Here is a 20,850-nt window from a genome sequence, read left to right on the forward strand (position 1 = left end):
TGGATCTCATTGGAAATCACCTCAGTAGAAACTTGCAAGTGTTTTACAGTAGGGTAATTTAATGATTTTTGGCACCGGTTAGTACTTTTTTTCTGAATACTTGAGAAATGAACGAGTTCTTCATTTGCCACAATCCTTCATTCTAAGCATTCTTAAGGACATCGAAATTTTTTTCCTTAGTATTTCTGATTGCAAATTGGGAAGTTGGTTAATTTTATATATTGTGGATATGAAGCATATAACAATATTGGTTGCTTAAGCAACGTTCTTTATATCTTGGCCGACAGACATTCTGTCAAATTAACCTCTTGGAAAATAGTGCGGCACTCCAGCATTAATTAATTTTTTTTTTGCCTTGACCAAGTTCCGTAAACCACAGCACTCACTTAGATAAAATATTTTCTAAATTAAATTAGACCAATTATTTTATCCGAGTCATCTAGAATCAGGGTTTTGTTTAGATGCTTAAGGTAAACGCACTCTCAGAATCTTGCCTGAATTGCACTCTCAGAATTTCTTTTGTCTGCAACTCGAAATAAAACCTTTTAAATTCTATTATCAATTGTGTGTTTTATTTCTTTGAGAAGATAAGCGTATTAGCTATTCGGCTTTCTTCTGAAAACCTATTGTCTGTATTTTCCAAATTTTTGGAACGGGAGATATAGTGTGTGGGTAACTGGACCCTGGCGCAATTTACCTCGTACTCAGTTTTTCAGTATTCTATAAATGGTTCTATTGCAACTGAACCCCCGTTTAACTATACCCATGTACAGCTAATCCCCATTTAACTAGTCCCCCGTGCAACTCAGTCCCATTAAACTGAACATTTGTTCAACAAATAAATTTTGGCTTTAGTGGTTTGTGTCGTCGATTTTCTTTCTTTTTTTTGTGACAGCGAAACAACATTTTGACAGGCATTTATTTTATGACTATCAAATAAACAGTTACAAAAAAGATAGAACATGTAGAGATTCTAATTTGTAGAATATTGGAAAACTAGCATTACTGAAAGCACAAAGCATAAGTAAAAAAAAACAACAGGACTCGGCTTATGGGAGCAACTTGATCTTCAACTAGCCTGCACAAAATAATGGACTTAATCTAATTTTTAGTTGATTTTTTTTAGGTTGGGGGCCAGTCTGCTTGTAGAAAGTCTGAATAACTTGCTACAATATTTAAAAATTGGTAATTTGTTAAGTTAAAACTGAATAATTGTTAGTAATTATGCTAGATTACAGATATTGCTGCAAAATATGCTATTAATTTCATTTATCAAGCTGAACAGATTTGGACCGAAGACTGGTGTTTCAACTCGATGCGATCCAAAAATATGTAGGAGAGGTAAAAAGTAAGTAGATTAGATGCAGATACTGTTTCAAAATTATTTGTTAAAGTAAGAATGAGAATATAAGCCACAAGATTTTTTTTTGAAGTTTCCAGGGTGTGGTTATCCTTGTTTATCACGAATGATTCCTATTGTTTTGGATTTCGAACTCGAAGAGGCCCCAAGCTCTCTGGCTTCCCTTCTGTCCCTCCGTTTGGGTTTGTTTCAGCGCTCTTTGTTCTGATTTTTAATCGGGTTTACCCCTGGGGTTCAGTTGCTTGAAGTTTATCTACATTGAGGGTTCAGTTACACGCACAGCTCTACAAATTTGAGGCAATATCATGGGTTGAAAACACAAGTTAGAATCTTCAAATTTTTGATTTTGTTTATTTTTTAAATTCATGAAATAAATGCGTCAAGATCATTCATAAAAAAAGCTGTTTTGTTGTCACAAAAAAAAAGAAAATTGGACGTCACAGACCATTAAAACCAGTTTTATTTCTTTTTTTCATGTTTTTTAAGAGGGGTTCCGTTGGTCCTGATCCTGTCTGCATGCTCAAATATCTCAAGTGGATGAGCGATCTTTGGCACCAAAAATTGATATGGTTCTTGGAAAATTTGAAAAAAAAATCAATTTTCTTCCCGAGTTGTCTTCGTCGAAGTCCACTAGGTTCAGTCCACTCACGCTGAAAGTTAATTATCAATCAGAGAAAATCAACTTTGGGGCATCAAGAGCCGATTCAGCCTTAATTAATTTAATTTTTTAAGAGGATGAGCGAAAAAAGGAGTTTTGGCACCAAAAATCGATATTGTTTTCGATAATTTGAAAAAATAGATTGTCTTTCTGAGCTGGTTGTCTTCGTCGAAGTCCCATAGGTTCAGTCCACTCACACTGGAAGTTATGAATCTGAGAAAATCAACTTTTGGTCCATTTTGTGGTGTCAAGAGCCGATGCAGCCCTAATTTTAGTCAATACATTACGTGTGATTTATTTATATTAATCGAATAAACTGTCCGAAAAAAAAGTTCTCCAAAGAAAAGTACAAAGCCATATTAAACTTTAGACCAGCAGAAATAAAATTCTATAGTAATTCAAGAACAAAATGGCATGACTGCTAAAGAATAAATGAAACCCAAAACGAAATAGCTAAAATTAGAGATCATAGAAAACATGGGGTTTTGGGGAAAACAGAAACCATGGGGGGGGGGTTAGTCATCCTTTGAAGAATAGTTCTTTTACTAGATGAATTTAAGCCAAATGACTTTACAAATTTTTTGATCAGATATCTTTGGGGAGATTGCAGCTAAAGAGTGCACGGAAGTGGGGCTGGTTACCTGCTGACTATTTTTAACATGTCATGAAAGTTTAAACTTAATACCCTCAGCTGTTCTCTAGATGATGCAGATACGCCTTTTTGAAAAACTGGATGCACACATTATCTTTTGATTTGGTTAAAGACGCCCCTCAATATTCTCCGAACTTTGTGACGACTGAATACTATCAGCCGTTCCTTAGATATTCCTGATATTTTCTTTTCGCAACCAGAATGGGAGAAGTGTGTTTTGATTGTGTTTGGCATCCTTTTTGACATTTTCTTAAAGCTTGATCTTATACGCTATGTCTTCTTGGAAATCCTGGATCAAACATGCCCTCTTTTCTTATTATTAATTAAAAAAAAAACTTTCCAAAAAAGAAGTGTTTTAAAGACAAGTAAAGGCCATATTTAACTTAAGATCAGAAGAAATAGAAGTCTACAATAACTCAAAACGACCAGAAATAACTATTAAAGAACAAATGAAACCCAAAACGAACAGAAATTAAATAAACAATCATAGCAAGGAACATGCAACAGGTACTAATATGAATGAATAAATAAATCTTAAAACGAATGAAACTTAAACTGAATACGCAGATCAAGCTTGAAACAATAAAAAATCACTGATTTTGACACCTTCTCTCACTGTAAAAGTCTAAAACTTACTGTGTCATTGGCGCTTTACTGAAAACTACATGTGTCTTAAACATTCTTGGAAAGTACAAGTAAAATCAAACTGAATATTTGATATATAATGATACTAGCTGTTGGGGTGGCGCTTCGCGCCACCCCAACACCTAGTTGGTGGGGCGCTTCGCGCCCCCCCGCGCGCGTAAGTCGTTACGCGCCATATTAGTTACGCGCCATTGTAGCTGTGTCCCTGTGTCCCACCTGTGAATAGAGATAGATATAAATATGTTTTTAACTACGTAAAACATGCGAATATACAACATTCTTCGCTGGCCCATTGTCTGTGCATATAAATAGATTATCAGGTTTACTGACTCTTGAACATGCAACATATAATTGTCCATTGGAAAAACAATCCGCATTCAGATCTATACCTCATTATTTTAATGATGTGTCCCTGTGTCCCGGTCGTCATTTATATTCCCTGTGTCCCGGTCGTCATTTGTGTCCCGGTGTCCCAGTTTGTAATTTCTCTTTGAGTGTCCCGGTCGTCATTTATATTCCCTGTGTCCCGGTCGTCATTTGTGTTCCGGTCTGTAATTTCTATTCGAGCAATCCCTGTGTCCCGGTCTTCATTTATATATCCCGCCTGTGCCCCCGGCGTCCCCGTTGTAGTTGTGTCCCTGTGTCCCGGTCGTCATTTATATTCCCTGTGTCCCGGTCGTGATTTGTGTCCGGGTGTCCCAGTCTGTAATTTCTCTTTGAGGTTCCCGGTCGTCACTGATATTCCCTCTGTCTCGGTCGTCATTTGTGTCCCGGTCTGTAATTTCTCTTTGAGTGTTTTTTCTTTTTAGTTTTTTTTTAGTTTTTTACCTTTTTTCAGTTTTCTTTTTCTTCTTTATTTTTCAGCGTCACTATGAAGTACATATCGACGAACCTTTGTTTTTTTTTTTTACTTAAATCTGGTAGGCATTGATGACCTTATCCAAGTCAAAATCCCAAACACAATCATCATCACTATCATTTTCAGTTTTGATATGTTTTGACTCTCGCTGTCCAGGTGGATTTTCATCTAACTGCACGGTTTTGCGTTCTTTAGCCGCAAGCCGGTTTTCTTACTGTTCTTGTGATTCCCCGGCACGCTTTCTTTTCTTAGTTTCTCTATCAGCTGCAAGCCTGTTTTCTTGCTGTTCTTGTGATTCCTCGGAACGCTTTCTTTTCTTACTTTCTCTATCAGCAGCAAGTTTTTTGGCATAAACTCTTTGAGCAGCTTCCTCGGCTGTTGCCATTGTAGGTTCTTCAGTCATTTTACAATTAAACATTTTTCCGTGAACAAATGTCTTAAATACCGTTAATGACGTCACCGTCATAGCAAAAATGACGACAACTAACTTCATGACGTCAGTTGACACAGAAACATGACGTCACCTGACAGACAGACACACAGACAGAGATATATATATATATATATATATATATATATATATATATTTATATATATATATATATATATATACTAGCTGTTGGTAGGCTAGTATACCCCACCTAGTTGGTGGGGGCGCTTCGCGCCCCCCCCCCCAAGCCCCCCCCGCGCGCGTAAGTCGTATATATGTTTTTAACTACGTAAAACTTGCGAATATACAACATTCTTTGCTGTCCCATTGTCTGTGCATATAAATAGATTGTCAGGTTTACCGACTCTTGAACATGCAACATATAATGGTCCATGGGAAAACAATCCGTATTCAGATCTATACCTCATGATTCTAATGATTGCCCTTGAGCTTTGTTGATGGTGATTGCTAATCGACCATTCCCTGAGTCGCCATCGTCATTTATATATCCCCCTGTGCACCCCGGCGTCCCCTTTGTAGTTATGTCCCTGTGTCCCGGTCGTCATTTATATTCCCTGTGTCCCGGTCGTCATTTGTGTCCCGGTGTCCCAGTCTGTGATTTCTCTTTGAGTGTCCCGGGCGTCATTTATATCTCTTGTGTCCCGGTGTCCCGGTCGTCATCTATATCCCCCTGTGCCCCCCGGCGTCCCCGTTGTAGTTGTGTCCCTGTGTCCCGGTCGTCATTTATATTCCCTGTGTCCCGGTCGTCATTTGTATCCCGGTGTCCCGGTCTGTATATACATTCGTTTTTTAGTTTTGTTTTTCTCCTTTATTTTTTTCCTTTTTTCTTTTTTTTCTTTTTTAGTTTATTTAGATTTTTAGATTTTTTAGTTTTTTTATTAGTTTTTAGTTGTTTTTTTCTTTTTAGTTTTTTTCCCTGTGTCCCGGTGTTTTTACCTTTTTTTTAGCTTTTTTAGTTTTTTTCTTTTTTCTTTTTAGTTTTTTTTGTAGTTTTTACCTTTTTTTAGTTTTTTTTTTTATTTTTATTTTTACTTTTTTAGTTTTATTTTTCTCCTTTATTTTTCAATTTTTTTCCTTTTTTCTTTGTAGTTTTTTTTTTTGTTTTTATTTTTTTTTTAGCTTTTTAAGTTTGTTTTTTTCTTTTTTCTTTTTAGTTTTTTTTGTAGTTTTTACCTTTTTTTTATTTTTTTTTAGTTTTTTTAGTTTTCTTTTTCTCCTTTATTTTTCAGTTTTTTTCCTTTTTTAGTTTTTTTCTTTTTTAGTTTTTATTTTTTTTAGTTTTTTACTTTTTTTTAGTTTTTTTAGTTTTTTACCTTTTTTGTAGTTTTTACCTTTTTTAGTTTTTTTATTAGTTTTTAGTTGTTTTTTTTCTTTTTAGTTTTTTTTGTAGTTTTTACCTTTTTTTTAGTTTTTTTTTCTTCTTTAGTTTTTAGTTTTTTACCTTTTTTTTAGCTTTTTTAGCTTTTTTAGTTTTTTTAGTTTTTTTGACGTCATATGCGCCACAGATCCACAGACAACTTATTTTTATATATATAGATTAATTGTTGAAAGCTCTTCAGTTCAAGTTTTATTTCACCGTAATTTTATTTTCGTTTTCAATGCTTTAATAGCTGGAAAAGAATATATTTGTAATATAATTCGTTTTTAGTGAAGCACCAATAACGCTGTAGCCTTTAGAGTTAGGGAAGGGGGCAGTATCCAAACTCTTGTTTCTAGTGAAGCTAGATTTGTCTTGAACAGTCTTGGAAAGAACTAATAAAATTAAACTGAATATTTGACATATAGCGGCATTAATTGCTGAAAGCTCATCAGTTCAGAATTTAATTTTACATTAATTTTTAGGTTTATTTTCAATGTTGTAATAAGTACAAAAGTAAATATTTGCTTATTTTCAGTAAAGCGCCAATGACGCAGTAGGAGGTTTTGATCGGATGCATTTGGGGAAGAATGGCCTTGAGGAGGGTGTGGCCAGGCACCCTCCAATTACTTTCGACTCTTAAAAAGGGCAATAGAAATTCCGATTTACAATCGAATGTGCCCCTTCCGAAGTTTATACGACCTTATCTTCCATATAAACCTTATATGCCCCTCTGGCATAATTTACAACACTTGCCCCTAGGTTCTGGTGGAGGGGGATGTTATTGAGGTGACGGAACGTATTTCAAACAGTAGGCTGTATGAAAAGTGTGGCTCAATCCTACTCTCTAGGGCTATAACGAGAGAAAGATTGAGATGGCTAGGGCACGTTCTGCGGATGAAAGGTGACAGATTGCCAAGGATTGTCTTTTTCGGCCAACTGTTTAGGGCTAAACGGAAAGCTGTCTGTCCACGATTGGGGTGGGATGATATGAAAAAAGATGCAAGGGAAATGGGATTTTCCTGGGAAGGTGTAAAAAGGGAGGCTTTGAACATATTTGGGATGGAGGAAGATCGTGCGTAGCTGTGTTGACTTCAGGCGGCTTGGTGCTGCGGTAGTTGTTCGGTGTAGTAGTAGTGATATAACTAAAGAATAAAATGACACACCAAAAGAAGTTCAGTCGTTTTGTTTTTTCTGGTGTGATTAACTACGAAAGGGTAGCTTTTTTCAAATATTTCCCCCTTTTGCCCTATGGGCGGCTTGGCTGAGGTCTTTGGCAAAATATCTACTTTATCTTTTCGTTGAATTCACTGGATGAAAATTACGCTCGTTTGTTTGTTTTGTTTCATAATTGTTCTTCTCCTTTGTTTTGTGTTATTCCCGTCATTCTCAGCCATTTTCTGTTTGACGTGGATACTAGGTTTTCTCATTCTTGAGTGTTTGTAATAGGTTTGGGCCGTGGAAAACCAACGAAGATTGTTTTTGTCTTTCCAGATATGATTACATGTCGTAGAGAGTATAGTAAATATAAAATTCTGACTGCACCATTGAACCTGTATCGAGATGTTGGGAGGACTATTCTTAACTTAAAATCGATTGTGTAAATAGTTGGTTTTGCCAGAGGACAGCAATATTGTGTCTATTGTAATAGAAAATCTTAAAAGGAAACTGTACAAATACGGGAGGACTATGTTTGTGTCATGTAATAAATGTTTTCAGTGGTTATTTTTTTCTTATATTTAGAAGAAGGATCTCCGCCTGGTTGATTTCTCTGAGAATGCCACTGTCTTTTTATTTAGCTGACTATATGTTGTTGACATCCGAAGAGTATGGGTAGCTAATAAGAGTGGAAATTGGCGCCAATGTTGGCAAAAAAACACCAACACCATCTTGCGGTCAGCGACACTAAGCATTTTTTCAAGCTTTGGAATCGTTTTTCTGTCAGGAACTGAGATCAGATACTTAGTACCTTAATAATTTTACCAACTACACAAGCTAAATTGATTATTCTTGCTATCATACTGGAAAAATGCCAAGTGTCACCAGATGCTAGATGGCATTGAAGGTTTTCTTGTCGACACTAACGCCAGTTTCCACTCTTGTGACTTACCCATACTCTTTGGTTGATACCTTCAAAATGTGAATTCTTAGGATATTTAGTAGCAATTTATCTTCAATATTTAAAATGAGTTTTCTTTTAATAACACAATTTATTTGTTCTGCGAGTCTTTGGAGGTGAAACTAACAAAGACCCCAAATGTACATTGATCTTAGAATGTGAATACTCAATGCTCAAATAGATGGTAAACTATGTAAGGGCTTTTGCTTTGTAGAAAATTAAAAGAATCTTTCGATTATTGAAAACTGCAAAAATTATTTTATGGGAAATTAAACTAACAAGTTTTAAGTCTAATGCAGTGTGTTGTGGATAAACAGATTACTATTTGAATTGCCAAACTACAATTTGTACGTTAAACAGGAGGAGGAAGAAGCTGACAAGCGAGGGTTCTGTCGCTGTTTGTAATGATCAGTTATTAAAAAGGAGGACTTTAAGACTAGGCTAAAAATAATTCTTCATTCAAATTTATAATTCTACATGGGAGATCTATGGATTTTGAAAAAAAAGTCAATTGTCCTGACAATCTAGTTCCCTTGCTAAGGCAGATTTAACGCATTGATGCTGCATGGTATGTTTTAGGGTTCTGCCTTAAATTCACACAGCAGTTCCTTTGCGGAAAAAAAGTGGTTTTCTGTCAAGATTTCATTTGCCAGTTCTTGCGTAAGTATTGTAAAAAACTGACTGAATATGATCAATTTCGCTTTTTGCTGCATTTGTTGTACATAAGCTGTTGCGTGTCAGGAAAAAGCAGCTGTGTAAACTAGAGTATATAATAAATTCTTGTCTTCATTTGCCTTCATCAGGTGAAGTTGGCCTGGTGCAATCGGCCCCGATGACCAACCAATGCACACCTTTACGGGTTGGGTCCAAACCCACCAAGTTTGTGCACTATGATAGTCATCTACATGATAAAGGTAAATGAATACGCGGCTGAGTTCTCGGAAAAGTGTAACAGTTCCTTTGGAATCATCAAATTCTTCATACGTTCATTAATATAGCACTTTTTCCACAATGTAATCAGTATATAATAATAATACTAACGTTTTATCTTTTCTGATTCACCTGCGTCACTTGTGTATAATGGAGCGACAGGCATTGAGATATTAAGTTGGTATGTTCAAAATTTCTGCCGACTTTGTGCTGCTTTTCTTCCAAATTTACTTACATTGAAGCGCAGCCGATATAACCGAAATGAGAGTGGGGCTGGCGTGCAGCCTGAAGCTGAAGAGTCGTTGCACATATTAAAGATGAATGTGTAATGGTGAAAGGTATATCGTATGTATATCACTATTTCATGAAAGTTAGTTCAAATTGCGTCCATTTGTAAAAAAACAAATAAAATCTAAAAATTTCATTAGAAAGATACTGCCAAAAGAAATTAGTTGGTTTTGTTTAAATGTAAAATATATTTTGCATATTTAGTGGAATGTATTAAACATCAGCCACTTTTTGTATTAGTTTCGAAGATTGACATGTTAAATAAATTGTATTTATTTTTTTAACCACTTGCATTCGGGAAGAAGTTTTAAGTTTAAGCTTGGTTTCCTTACTCTAATAAATTGATATTTTGTACATTCACGGTGTGCCCACGATTGTTAAGATATTGGCCATTACTATGATGCTACCTAGCAGTCTCTAACTGTTACTACTCGAAACTTATACATTGGAAGGAGTGTGTAGGAGCAGCCAAGATGTGTAAAATGTAGATAATTAATCTGAGGTAGATCAATCTTTTAAGGGATATGGGGTTGGTGGCTTAATATTTGCTGCAATTATGTCAGGTTCAATATTAAGGCCATAAGGATGCTAGATTGGTCACGCTATCACTTCTATTGTAAATTATTTTCGGATCATTGGAAAAATACTGGAAATTTGACAATTCGTCTCGGGATCATTTCGAAAGCATGTTTCTAAGAGAACCGAATAAACAGAGTAAAACTCAAAGCTGTCGCTCGCTTTTTTTATTATTGGAAATAAAAAAGCACAAGTAAATTTGGTTGTTATAGGTGGTTTATTTTAATGAGATGCATATCCCACTGGAGCGAAAATTGTAAGCTCAAAATAATCAATAGAATTTACTGCTTCCAATTTCAGAACAAAAATAATCTTTAAAAGTTTTCTAGGATTTCCCTTTGGAAATAATGCAGATGTCTCTCCAAGAACGTTCTGTCCTTTCAAATATTGTTCAATTTTGATATCCAAGATCCGCCTAAGAATGTCCAAAATGATTACCTTAATATTTCTCAAACTTGTTTGACCATGGCCTGATGTGAATTTAAATAATTTAACTTCTTCTCCTCTAACATTACATATTTCTTCCTTTGAATTTCGGCAGTAAAGGGCCTCGATTCCTCATTTTAATTAAATTTTTAGTTTTTTTTCTTTCTTTTTACAAGCGCCCGCTAGTGTCAAATGTAAAGAAAGTTTGTTAAAAATCAGCAGAAAATAAGTGAAAAAAATATATCAGTGTTCAATAAACACTGAAAAACCTAAGACAAAAAATAAAAAACAATTCTAACATTCACCTTGGCAGGATTTTCATGGTAGCAAGCATAAATTTGATATTACTAGACAAGATCTTGATCTCCTATACAGAAGATTTCAAATCTACTTTAGTTGGGGCACTAGTAGGGACAAATTTCTTGTTATTATTCTCAGGCGTAGCAGAAATAAATCACATGATGGACCTAAAACTTTTAGGTTTTGAATTCCCCACTTATCTTCAGTGCGCTGGCAAAGCCATCTGTGATTCCATGTTAACCGATTTTGACCCGCAAAAGAATTGTTTTTGCTGTTTCAGAGTGACGGCAATTTTATCCGGTATGATAAAAGTAAACTTCGTGATTCCTTGACAAAATACATGATTTCATGTAAAACCCATGTTTTGTTAACATGGCATTTCAAATATCCATGACAGGGGTTGAAAAGTCCATGTAAACATGGATTAAACCTTGGCAGTGGCAACCCAGCGTGATTATAAATATATCGGTATGTCCATACTGAGTTTTCATGGGATCGGAACGGATAGACTATGAAAGAGGATCGAACATTGAACGCTTGTGGGTGGAGCCTAGCTTTTGATTCTTTCATCATACAAATTATGGTAATGCACTTAGAGACAGTGTTTTTTCTTTAACATTAATTTTGTTTTCTTTTTCTTTTCTAGAGTGTAGCAACAGGGACAGTATTACATGGCCTCTTCTCATAATTTGAGGTCTTTACTCCTAGGACTAAACATATCATGTCATTTTCAGACGCGAATCTTTTCAGGTCCATCAGCCAGTCGGATGTAAATAGCCATCTTGAAGTTTTGATTTTATGCCATGGTGGGAAGTGGAGGTGATGGGGGAAATCAGGCGTTAAAGCTGCTTCAGGCAGCTCAAACGTAATTTTTTTTAAAGAAAAATGTTCTAATAATCCATAAGAAATGTCGTTACAGTCAGGGTGGCGAACGTGGTCCACAAGCATCACAGTCATTTTAAAAAACGACCCACGCCAATATTGCTGTTATTCCGAAAGTGATGGAACTTTGATTCTTTTTTTAATTATTTTTTTTGTAAATAACTATACTTTTCCTTACTTTCTCTTCAAGTTCTTTATAGTTTTCAATTGGGTGTCATGTTACAGACAGAGTTAAAGCATAGCTTTTCACAGCTATACTAAAATTGACTACAGGCTTAGCCATTCATCAGTTATTAAATCAGAGGCAATGCTATAACGTTGCCTATAGTAAAAGCTCATAAGACTACAATATATTATTTTATTTTTTGTTGTCTGGATGCCTTCATATAAAAAGGATGATCGTATAAACTTCGGAGGGGCTCATTCGATTGAAAATCAAAAGTTCTAGTGTCATTTTAAGAGGCAAAAATGATCAGAGGGATACCAGCTCCCCTCTCATACCCTTTTTTCCCCAAATGTATTTGATCAAAGTTTCGAAATATCCATTTTGTCCAAAATGGTCCTAATGTCAAATGACTATGTCTCTGGGGTTGACAATACCCCACATAGCAATCAGGGCAAGGACTGTGAGTTTTGCAAGTTACCTATTGCTGACTTAGAAGGTTTTTTTTTTTATTGGGAAAAGAGGGCTTGTTTTATCCTGGGTCTCCAAAAAGGCTTAGATTTTTAAGATGAAACTTTTAGGAAATGTTGAGAGGGATATTGAACACAATCAATACGTATTATTATTATGTGCCAGCTGGTTGTCAGAAGGGACTATAGCAATATCTAAGGAACGGATGACAGGGGTGGATCTAGAAAAAAAATCTTGGGGGACCACTGGACCAAGGGGGCCAATGTGATTCGAGCGGAATGATAGGGGAAGGTGTAGATATCCCTTTCTTCAGGCCAGTTTGTTTGTGTGAATCTGGTTAGTGCTGATGTAAAATGACAAAGAAACCTCTTTGAAAGCCATTACTATTTTCCTATAGCAGTAAAACGCGTATTAATGTTCCACGACAAGCAAAGGACTATTTGGTTTTGCTTGTGTCAAGGGCTCCTTTTTTCGGGGATTCTTTAATCGAAACCAGAACCAAACATGGAATGGGTCGTGTCCCCCACTGTCAAAGCTGATTTTTTTTTTCAGGAAATTATTTATATTACGATGTTTATTGTAAACCCTACCCCTACCGTGGCAGGGTTTAATACCCAAATATATTTAAAGTTCCTAATTTCTTCGAAAACCATACAAGTCAAATAATGATAGAGAAAAATATAATATATTAATGTAAATACACATTTTATATTGAAATAATGTCATATAGATTATCACAAAGTATTAATATTGTAATGTAGAATAGTTCCATTTTCTACTTTTGTCATTCTAGATATAGCTTTCTCTTACTATCATACGTCAGTAGAATGCTCGTTAACTCATTACAGCTGGCAATGTAGTAGCCATTTAAAAGATTTTTTTAGTAGGAGAATTATGATGAAATGGTGTTAATGTAATACCTTGAGCTTTTACATCTCCCCCCTTCTTTAATCTGAAATGTAAACTAGAAGAAAGATCAATTTACCGATCCCTGAAAGTATTTTCTACTGCTTGTTTGAATTGTAAAGTACAAAAAAAAAAAATCAGTGTCTCCTAGGGATGGGGGTTTGAGAGTAAGGGTTATAGCCCTTACTAGCCTTAAATTGTATTATTTGTAACCTAAAAATTTAATGTCTCATTTCTTTAAATCTCCTTAAAAAATACATAGAATTTATTTAAAAAAAAATCTAATGAAACGCTGGAATTAGATTAGTAGTAACAGGGGCACCAACGTTAAGGCTCTCCAGCGCCACCCCCACCACCACCGCACTCCTAACAATAAAACTAACCCTCAACACCTAGCTATTTTTTTCTATGGTCATATGAAGCTATGTGATATTCCAAGATATGAATTTCGAAAAACTGTTCGTCCTAGGTAATTGGATGGGTGAGTAAGGTTAAGGCCTCATTCAAGTGCTTATCTGTCTTAATTACTAAAGTAGGAAAACACTTTTTTTGTAGTAGTAGTAGTAGAGTAGAAAAGAGTGTAGGTATGAGTATATATATATGTATGTATAATTTTTTTTCTTTTTTTGTGTCTTTGTATGTGTGTGTGTGGGTTTGTATTTGTGCGTGTGTTTCTGTATATGTTCGTGTGTATGTGGGTGCTCTCTTTCACTGATGTTCTTTCTACTATATGTCCCTCCTATTCTCTTTCTCGTTCCTCCATCCCCTTCTCCCACACATACAAATCTAAGTAATAGATCTCCCTCTACTAATCTAGATCCTCCTATCTATACTAATCTATATCTTACCACCCCAGTCCCTACTCATGTATACCATCCCATCTCTACTTTTTTAGATCACCTAAATCACGTTAATAATCTAAATATCACTACTAAATACTAAATACTTGTAGTAGTAGCAGGGAGTATTTCACCCGTACTTGTCACCCAGATTTGTCGGTTATTAGTCTGTAGATTTGTTTCGTATCGTGGGATGAGAAGAGTTGTAGCCGGGTTATTCTCCTTTGTTCTATCGAATTCCAGGTGCGAAAAACTGAACAAAAAGAAAGAAAAGGCCATACCAGAGTATCAGATTCAGTCTCTAAGCTTTTCTGATGGCAAACAAATTTATCACATCTTCTGTTTTTGGCAGTTCGTTCCTGTACACTTGCATAAACATCAGCACCTTTAACCTCTCCTCTGACGTTGTGCTTCTGAGTGCAAAACACGATATGTCGACTTCTGGAAACATTCTTTCTGCCTCGTATGTTGAAACTGTAAGTGTCGCAAATATTGTGAGCAATGCAAAGATGTTTGGGAAAATCTGCTCCTGGCAGCTGTTGAGAGCCGAAATAGCCGTCTTCGACTTCTCCGTTGCTACGTTCGACCAGTAGCTCTTCCAGATATGGAATTCCATTTTTAAATCAGTACTATTTTCGAATCAATACATGTGCCACTTAGAAGTTCCTTGTACTTCTCGTACCCTTCCTTCAGATCGTCCCAATTCTTGCTATGGAAAATTGTTTGAATTAGTGATGAAAGTTTAGCCGCATGAGCGAAATGGGAGCTTTATCTTTCCGTGAAATCAAGGAGAATGGCATCACTGGCTGGGATGAATGCCGCCATCCTGTAGTGGCCTTCTGGATCCAGATTTGGTACTCCCGTTTGGTACACAGAGCGCGAGGCTATCCGTGGTTGGATGAATTTCATGGCAATATCAATTTTTTTGCCATGTTCTCGACTTCCGTATGGAATGACTGGAACTCGGTTTCTGCACGGGCTCGCTTTTCCTCTAATGTTGTCTTGACGCTGCTTATGAGCTCTAAAGCTCTCACAAGGTCACCGTCCTTTTATTGAAGTGACTCTGCCAATGGTTTCATTAGAGATGAAAACAAATTCAAGCAGACCGATCAACGTGTCTGATTTCTCAATGCAAGAACGTAGTAGATGTGCTTTACTGCTGGCCTCTCGGTCCAGCCAGCCTTCCATCTCCTCCAGAGCGGAAATGATAGACAACAAGGAATCCCAGAACCGACTGATTGCCTCATGCCTCTCTACAAATCTTGTGGTACAAAAACCATTCAGGGTCTCAGCTCTACAGTTGTCTGAAATTAGATGTTTCTTTAGAAGCCTTTTTCGTTTGATACTCGAGCTTGTATGAGAGGTGGTTTCTCGTACGAAATATTACGCATTCCGTTAAATTGGGACAGAAACTATCTTCGAGCACGAAAGATTACTGGCATGGCTTACACAATGAAAATAATCTGCAAGTTGGTAACTGCGCTTTACTCCACCAGCAGCCCCATTTATCAAGCTTGACATGCTAGAGGCTTTGTCATAACTTTGGCTGACACACTTTGTCATGTCTAAGCGGGATTCGTTGACTTCACTTAAAAGTAGGCTTTTGCCGTCTAGCCTTTCTTCAAAGTATTGGCTGGTATCGGCATTTTCATCTTCAGAAAGTTTCGATGAGGTTTGAAGGGCGTCAAATACGGCAACAGCATCTTCTTGGATTACGTAACCCTTTTTGGATTTGTAAACATAACGACACGCTACTACCATGAGTTCCCTTGTTTGTCTATCGGTGGATTTGTCAGCAATGAGACACCAAAATCTTGCTGTGTTCACTCTTCTGACTGCTTCGGACCTTGTAAGTTCTTGTAAGTTCCCATTAGTTCATTTTGGATCTGCTTACTAGTTTATTCCGCGTTTCCAGGTGCAGAATCTACAAGCCTTTGAAGCAATGAATCACCCCCCCCCCCGGAACACCATACGTGACGGAAATTACCATCATTTTCTGCTTCGACTACATTAGGACCCTGATTATAGAGTTCACCATCGTCCCGGTGACCACGGAGGGGTATATTCTGTGCCCTACAAAGTTTAATTGTTTCCACAATTCTTGTAAATGCTTTCACAATGCTTTCAGAGTCCAAGGCATTCCTGATATCTTGATGATCTCGCTTGAACAAAGCTAACAGTGCTGTAGCTCTACACTGGTAATTCATATCATACTGTGACTTGGCATGTTTTGTAAGGGCATCATCTTTTCCAGTCAGATTTGAGTAGTCTTTCAGTGGTTTTAAGACGAGCCGTCCCATTTTTTGCCCACCACCCCACCCCCAGACAGAGCCGACCACCCTCCGCCACTATTGAAGATTCTCATTATGACACAAACACTACACCAAAGTCCCTCGTGTTCTTGGTAACGGCTCACCGTAAGCCAGGAAAATTGGGGGAGAAGCTCAATGTTAAGTCGACGAGTAACTTCACCCCTCTTTTGTCTTTGTATTGAAGTCGAAACTTCAGATTGGTTCTTTGGCTTCCATCTTTCGTTAAGAAAAAACACAATATATCCATATGTTAGTTGGTTTGTTTCTTTTAGTATCCCTGCGAAACCGAAGTCAGAGAAGAGTGTGGTGCCAGTTTTAAGTGAGGAGGATGTACTGCTACTTGGGTGGGTCGCCTCCATCTGCTGCATCTTGGCTCTTGTGTCATCTCTCGATCCTTCTGTTAGCTGATCAGAATGTTTCACCTCAATGTCTGTGTCGGAATCGTGGGGAAAAGTCGGTAGTGACAGCTCGTTGTCCTTGGTGGAGTTGGTAGGCAGTGTCTCTGTTGTTGAGTCTGTGTGAAAACTAGAGGCAACGGGTAACGGCCAACTTGAAGTTATCTTCAGAATCTTTGAATTTGAAAGAGCATCCTGAACTGAGGGAAACGACAGACTTGAGGCATCTGAAAGAAATTTCATTTTTTTTCTTGTTAAAGAAAACCCTTTAAGAAAATACTAGTGAAGGTAGGTGACCCAAAATAATTCATATTTTTCTAAACACTCATCGACAGTAAATTGACAGTGTCTAGGCAAAATTCCTTTCCTGAGTTAGCTTTTCCTAAAATCAAGTCCTAAATGATCAATTCTGAACATTCCTCTTGTCAGAACTAGTTAGGTCATTTTTTTCTTGTAAAATTGCACGTTAAGCAGTGAAAAATACGAACAATATTCTCAAAAATACGCCCTAAGTAGAGATACAGCGTTTTCTTGTGATGATATTGTTCACTTCAGAAATGGATGGTCTTGGATGTTCTGCCGTATGTCAGTTTAGGGCGTTTTGCCGAAACAGTGTCAAAATGCTGTTTAAACACGTGCTTTAATCATTTCTAGCTTAACCTATTAGTGTCCAACGTTCCCATCTGGGAACACCTTACTTTAAATTTTTATGACTAACACGGTAACAGCAAGGGCAAATTTCAAGCGTCCCTTAAACTGTCATAAGTATCAGAGAAGCTCTCAAATTTTTTCAGACTTGAATTTGGTTTAGTTTAATTCTCTGGATTTTTTGAAATATGGAAAAAGGTAAGTTTTTGAAAGCTCTCTGTTTCTAATGGAATATCAGGGAAGGCAAGTGGTTGAATTCTCTTGTTTTAGCGTTTAGTTGTCACTCTAATCACCACTCTTCGAATATATGAAATAATTACACCAAAATGTCTACAAATAGAGGATGCAGTATCAGTTAACCAAAAGTGTTCCCAACCAGGAAATTTGGGCGTTTCGCAGACCTAAAATTTTTCACATACTTTGTAACAGGCGATCACTTCTGTTTTGCAGATGGGTCCCAAGAAATGTCCTTCTATCAAAGAAGCTGTAGCTATGGTAGACGAAACAATAGACGATGAGATAGACATTGATATGGTCATTATCTATTTATCCCTTATAATTTCGGGGTAATAATAAAAAAAATATCGGGGTAGTCAATGACGAAAGGGAGGGAGACCAGGGCAATAAAAAAAATTGAATAGTCTCCCAAGTTGTCTTGCAGGAACGATAGAGCTTGAGACAATTGATACTTGTGAATCCGCCAGCCTACGTCGACCTTATCAATCTGGGTAGTTTCCAACTTCCACATTATGTTCAGATAACATAGACAACGCTCCACTAGGACTTCGTCCTAGGAAGATAGTATTCTACCGTACATCTTACTGCAGTCAGGCAGCTCAATAGCATAGGGCATGTGAATTAGCTCTCCCAAATCCCACTCGGCAAACTCAAATATCCAAAACATTTCCCAAAACCCTCTTTATAATGTGTCTCCCCTCCCTTGACCCATCCTTATCATACCCCCATTGATGACTCCCGGAAATGTATCCTAAATCGATGGGCTCTTAAGAAAGAGAATAAAAAAACTGCCAAAAAAAGAAAAAAAAAGAAAACACAATCTGAAGATGAAGATCTAGTAAGCAAGTTTAATTATAGGATTAATTTTTCCTGAAGACGAAGTTTATCTTGTAATTTTATGACGAAGTGAATCGTACACTGATCGTACGAGCAGTTTCATGTCTAAATCTCTAACAGATCAAGAGAAAAATCTCGGCGCGGGGGCCATTGGGCCAAGGGCGCCGATGTGCCTCGAGGTGGACACCAAATTGACAAGTTTATTTGAAAAAAGATTAAAAAAGGTAAAAAAGAACGGAATAAGGGCGCCAGAAATATCTTGGAGAAGGGTCACCCCCTCCGACCCCGTCGATCTGTTTCTGGCCTAAATTGCTTTTAACTCTTTCATTCGTCTAATTTGAACTAAATTAGCTATGTAATTAAAATGAACCGTTATATTTATCACACGAAAGCCCTATTGGGCAATTCGCTATTTAATTAGTCACAAAACTAAAATTAAGGATTTTGTTGAGTGGGGAGTGGGCAGGGGCAGTTCAAAAAAATTCCTCCTTAACTTAAATTAATGTTGTAAGTTGCCTTATCATACCCCCATCATTGACGCCCAGAAACCGTACCGTAAATCCATGGGCTCTTGAGAAAGAGAATAAAAAAATCTGCCAAAAAAAGAAAAAGAAGAAAATACAGTCTGAAGAAGAAGATGTAGCAAGCAAGTTTAATTATATGATTAATTTTTCCTAAAAACGAGGTTAATTTTATAGTTTTATGACGAAATGATTCGTAAACTGATCGTTTGAGCAGTTTCATGTCTGAATCTCTAACAGATCAAGAGTAAAATCTTGGGCGCTGGGGCCATTGGACAGAGGACGCCAATGTGACCCGAGGTGGGTACCAAATTGAAAAGTTATTAAAAAAAGATTAAAAAAAGAAAAAAAGAACGGAATAAGAGTGCAACAAGTGTCTTGGGGGAGGGTCACCCCCCTCCGATCCCATGGATCTGTTCCTGGCCTAAATTGCTTTTAACTCTTTCATTCACTTAATTTCAACCAAATTAGCTATATGGTTAAATTAAATAGATAGATAGATCTATTCACACGAAAGTCCTATTCGGCCATTCACTATTTAATTAGTAACAAAACAAAAATTAAGGATTTTTTGAGGGTGGAAGGGGTTTATTATTATTCAAAACTTATCCTTCGATTTCCAGGTATTTTCAGAGATTTTACCAAAATATCCAGAAATATCCTTCGATCCCCTTCCACATTTAGCCATTAGTCTTCGTCTCTTATCCATTCTATGCTCATGTCCAGAATTTTTATTTTTATCTTTTTTGAACTTTTAGCAACAAACCCACCTTTCAATCTGTCATTGTGAATAGACAAATAGCTATAACTTCCGGTGTTACCGAACTTTTAACACTAAGAAAGCTTATTCATCTTTAATATCAGTTTCCATGTTCGTAAAATACGGGAAAGATAGCAGCAACCAAATATTTTATGCCAATTTTGCAGATGTATACTGAACCGGCAGAAGATAAGTAATTTTTGTTCGTTTTAAGTTTCAACTTTGATCTTTACATTCGTAGGGAAACTGCTTTTTGTTGTTAATTGGGTATATCAGCTAAGAATAATTGATCAAACGGAAACCAGAAAAATCTTGAGGGGTCTAAGGCCCCCCTGCCCCTTTGATCTGCCCCTGACGAATGAGGGCATTAAGTTGAAACTTTCAGGACATGTTAAGGATGATGTTGAAAAGTGGTTGGAGAGTTTTCAGACGAACGTAATTAAAACACACTGTGTGCATGCTTGTTGAAAGAGGTCGCAGGGCTGTCATCCCCCTCGACACTTTTTTTTAGCTACTCTTTCTCCAAAAAAAAACCGATCAAATTTTGAAATAACCATCTTGTTCAAAATAACTATGCCTATGGGGATGGCATACCCTCCCCCTCCACACACACACACACAGGTTTTGAGAGGACTTTCAAAACGTAAGCATGCTGGCTGTCAAAAGAGCGCATCGGCAGAATGAATGAAAAGACGCTAATTAGAACTAATAAATTAAAATTGGGTATTTTAATTCTTAAGCTAAAGACGTGAAAACTCGAATGATATTCATTATTTAAAAAAAAGGTAAAGGATACGGCATTAGACTCTTCCAAACTGGCGGAGCTGATATCCATCTCAACTTCCGAAATAAAAAATTAAAAGAAAAGTAAAGATCCCTGTCAAACTTGAGACCGGCAGAAATAATGCCCTATAATAATTCAAACTCGAAATGACCAGAAGCTACAATTAAAGAATAAATGAAACCCAAAGCGAACAGAAATTAAAATAAATGATTATCTCAAGCATAAAGACAACAAATACTGATATAGATGATTTAATAAATCTCGACACAAGTAAAATTTAAATTGAATATTCAAGAAGAACTTCAAAACGAATAAAATCAACTTCAAGCAGGAGTTTAGCTAGTGCACCGTCCCCCTCTATCTGTTTGAATTTTTAAAGTCTGTGTGCTCTTTCTGAAGGGGGTCGCACCCTTTCATATATGAGAGAGCCCTTGACATGATTTTTAAACGAGTATAAATAAAGAAATAAACCAA

This window comes from Artemia franciscana, chromosome 10 (genome assembly GCF_032884065.1).
Source record: "Artemia franciscana chromosome 10, ASM3288406v1, whole genome shotgun sequence".
Classification (NCBI taxonomy): Eukaryota; Metazoa; Arthropoda; class Branchiopoda; order Anostraca; family Artemiidae; genus Artemia; species Artemia franciscana.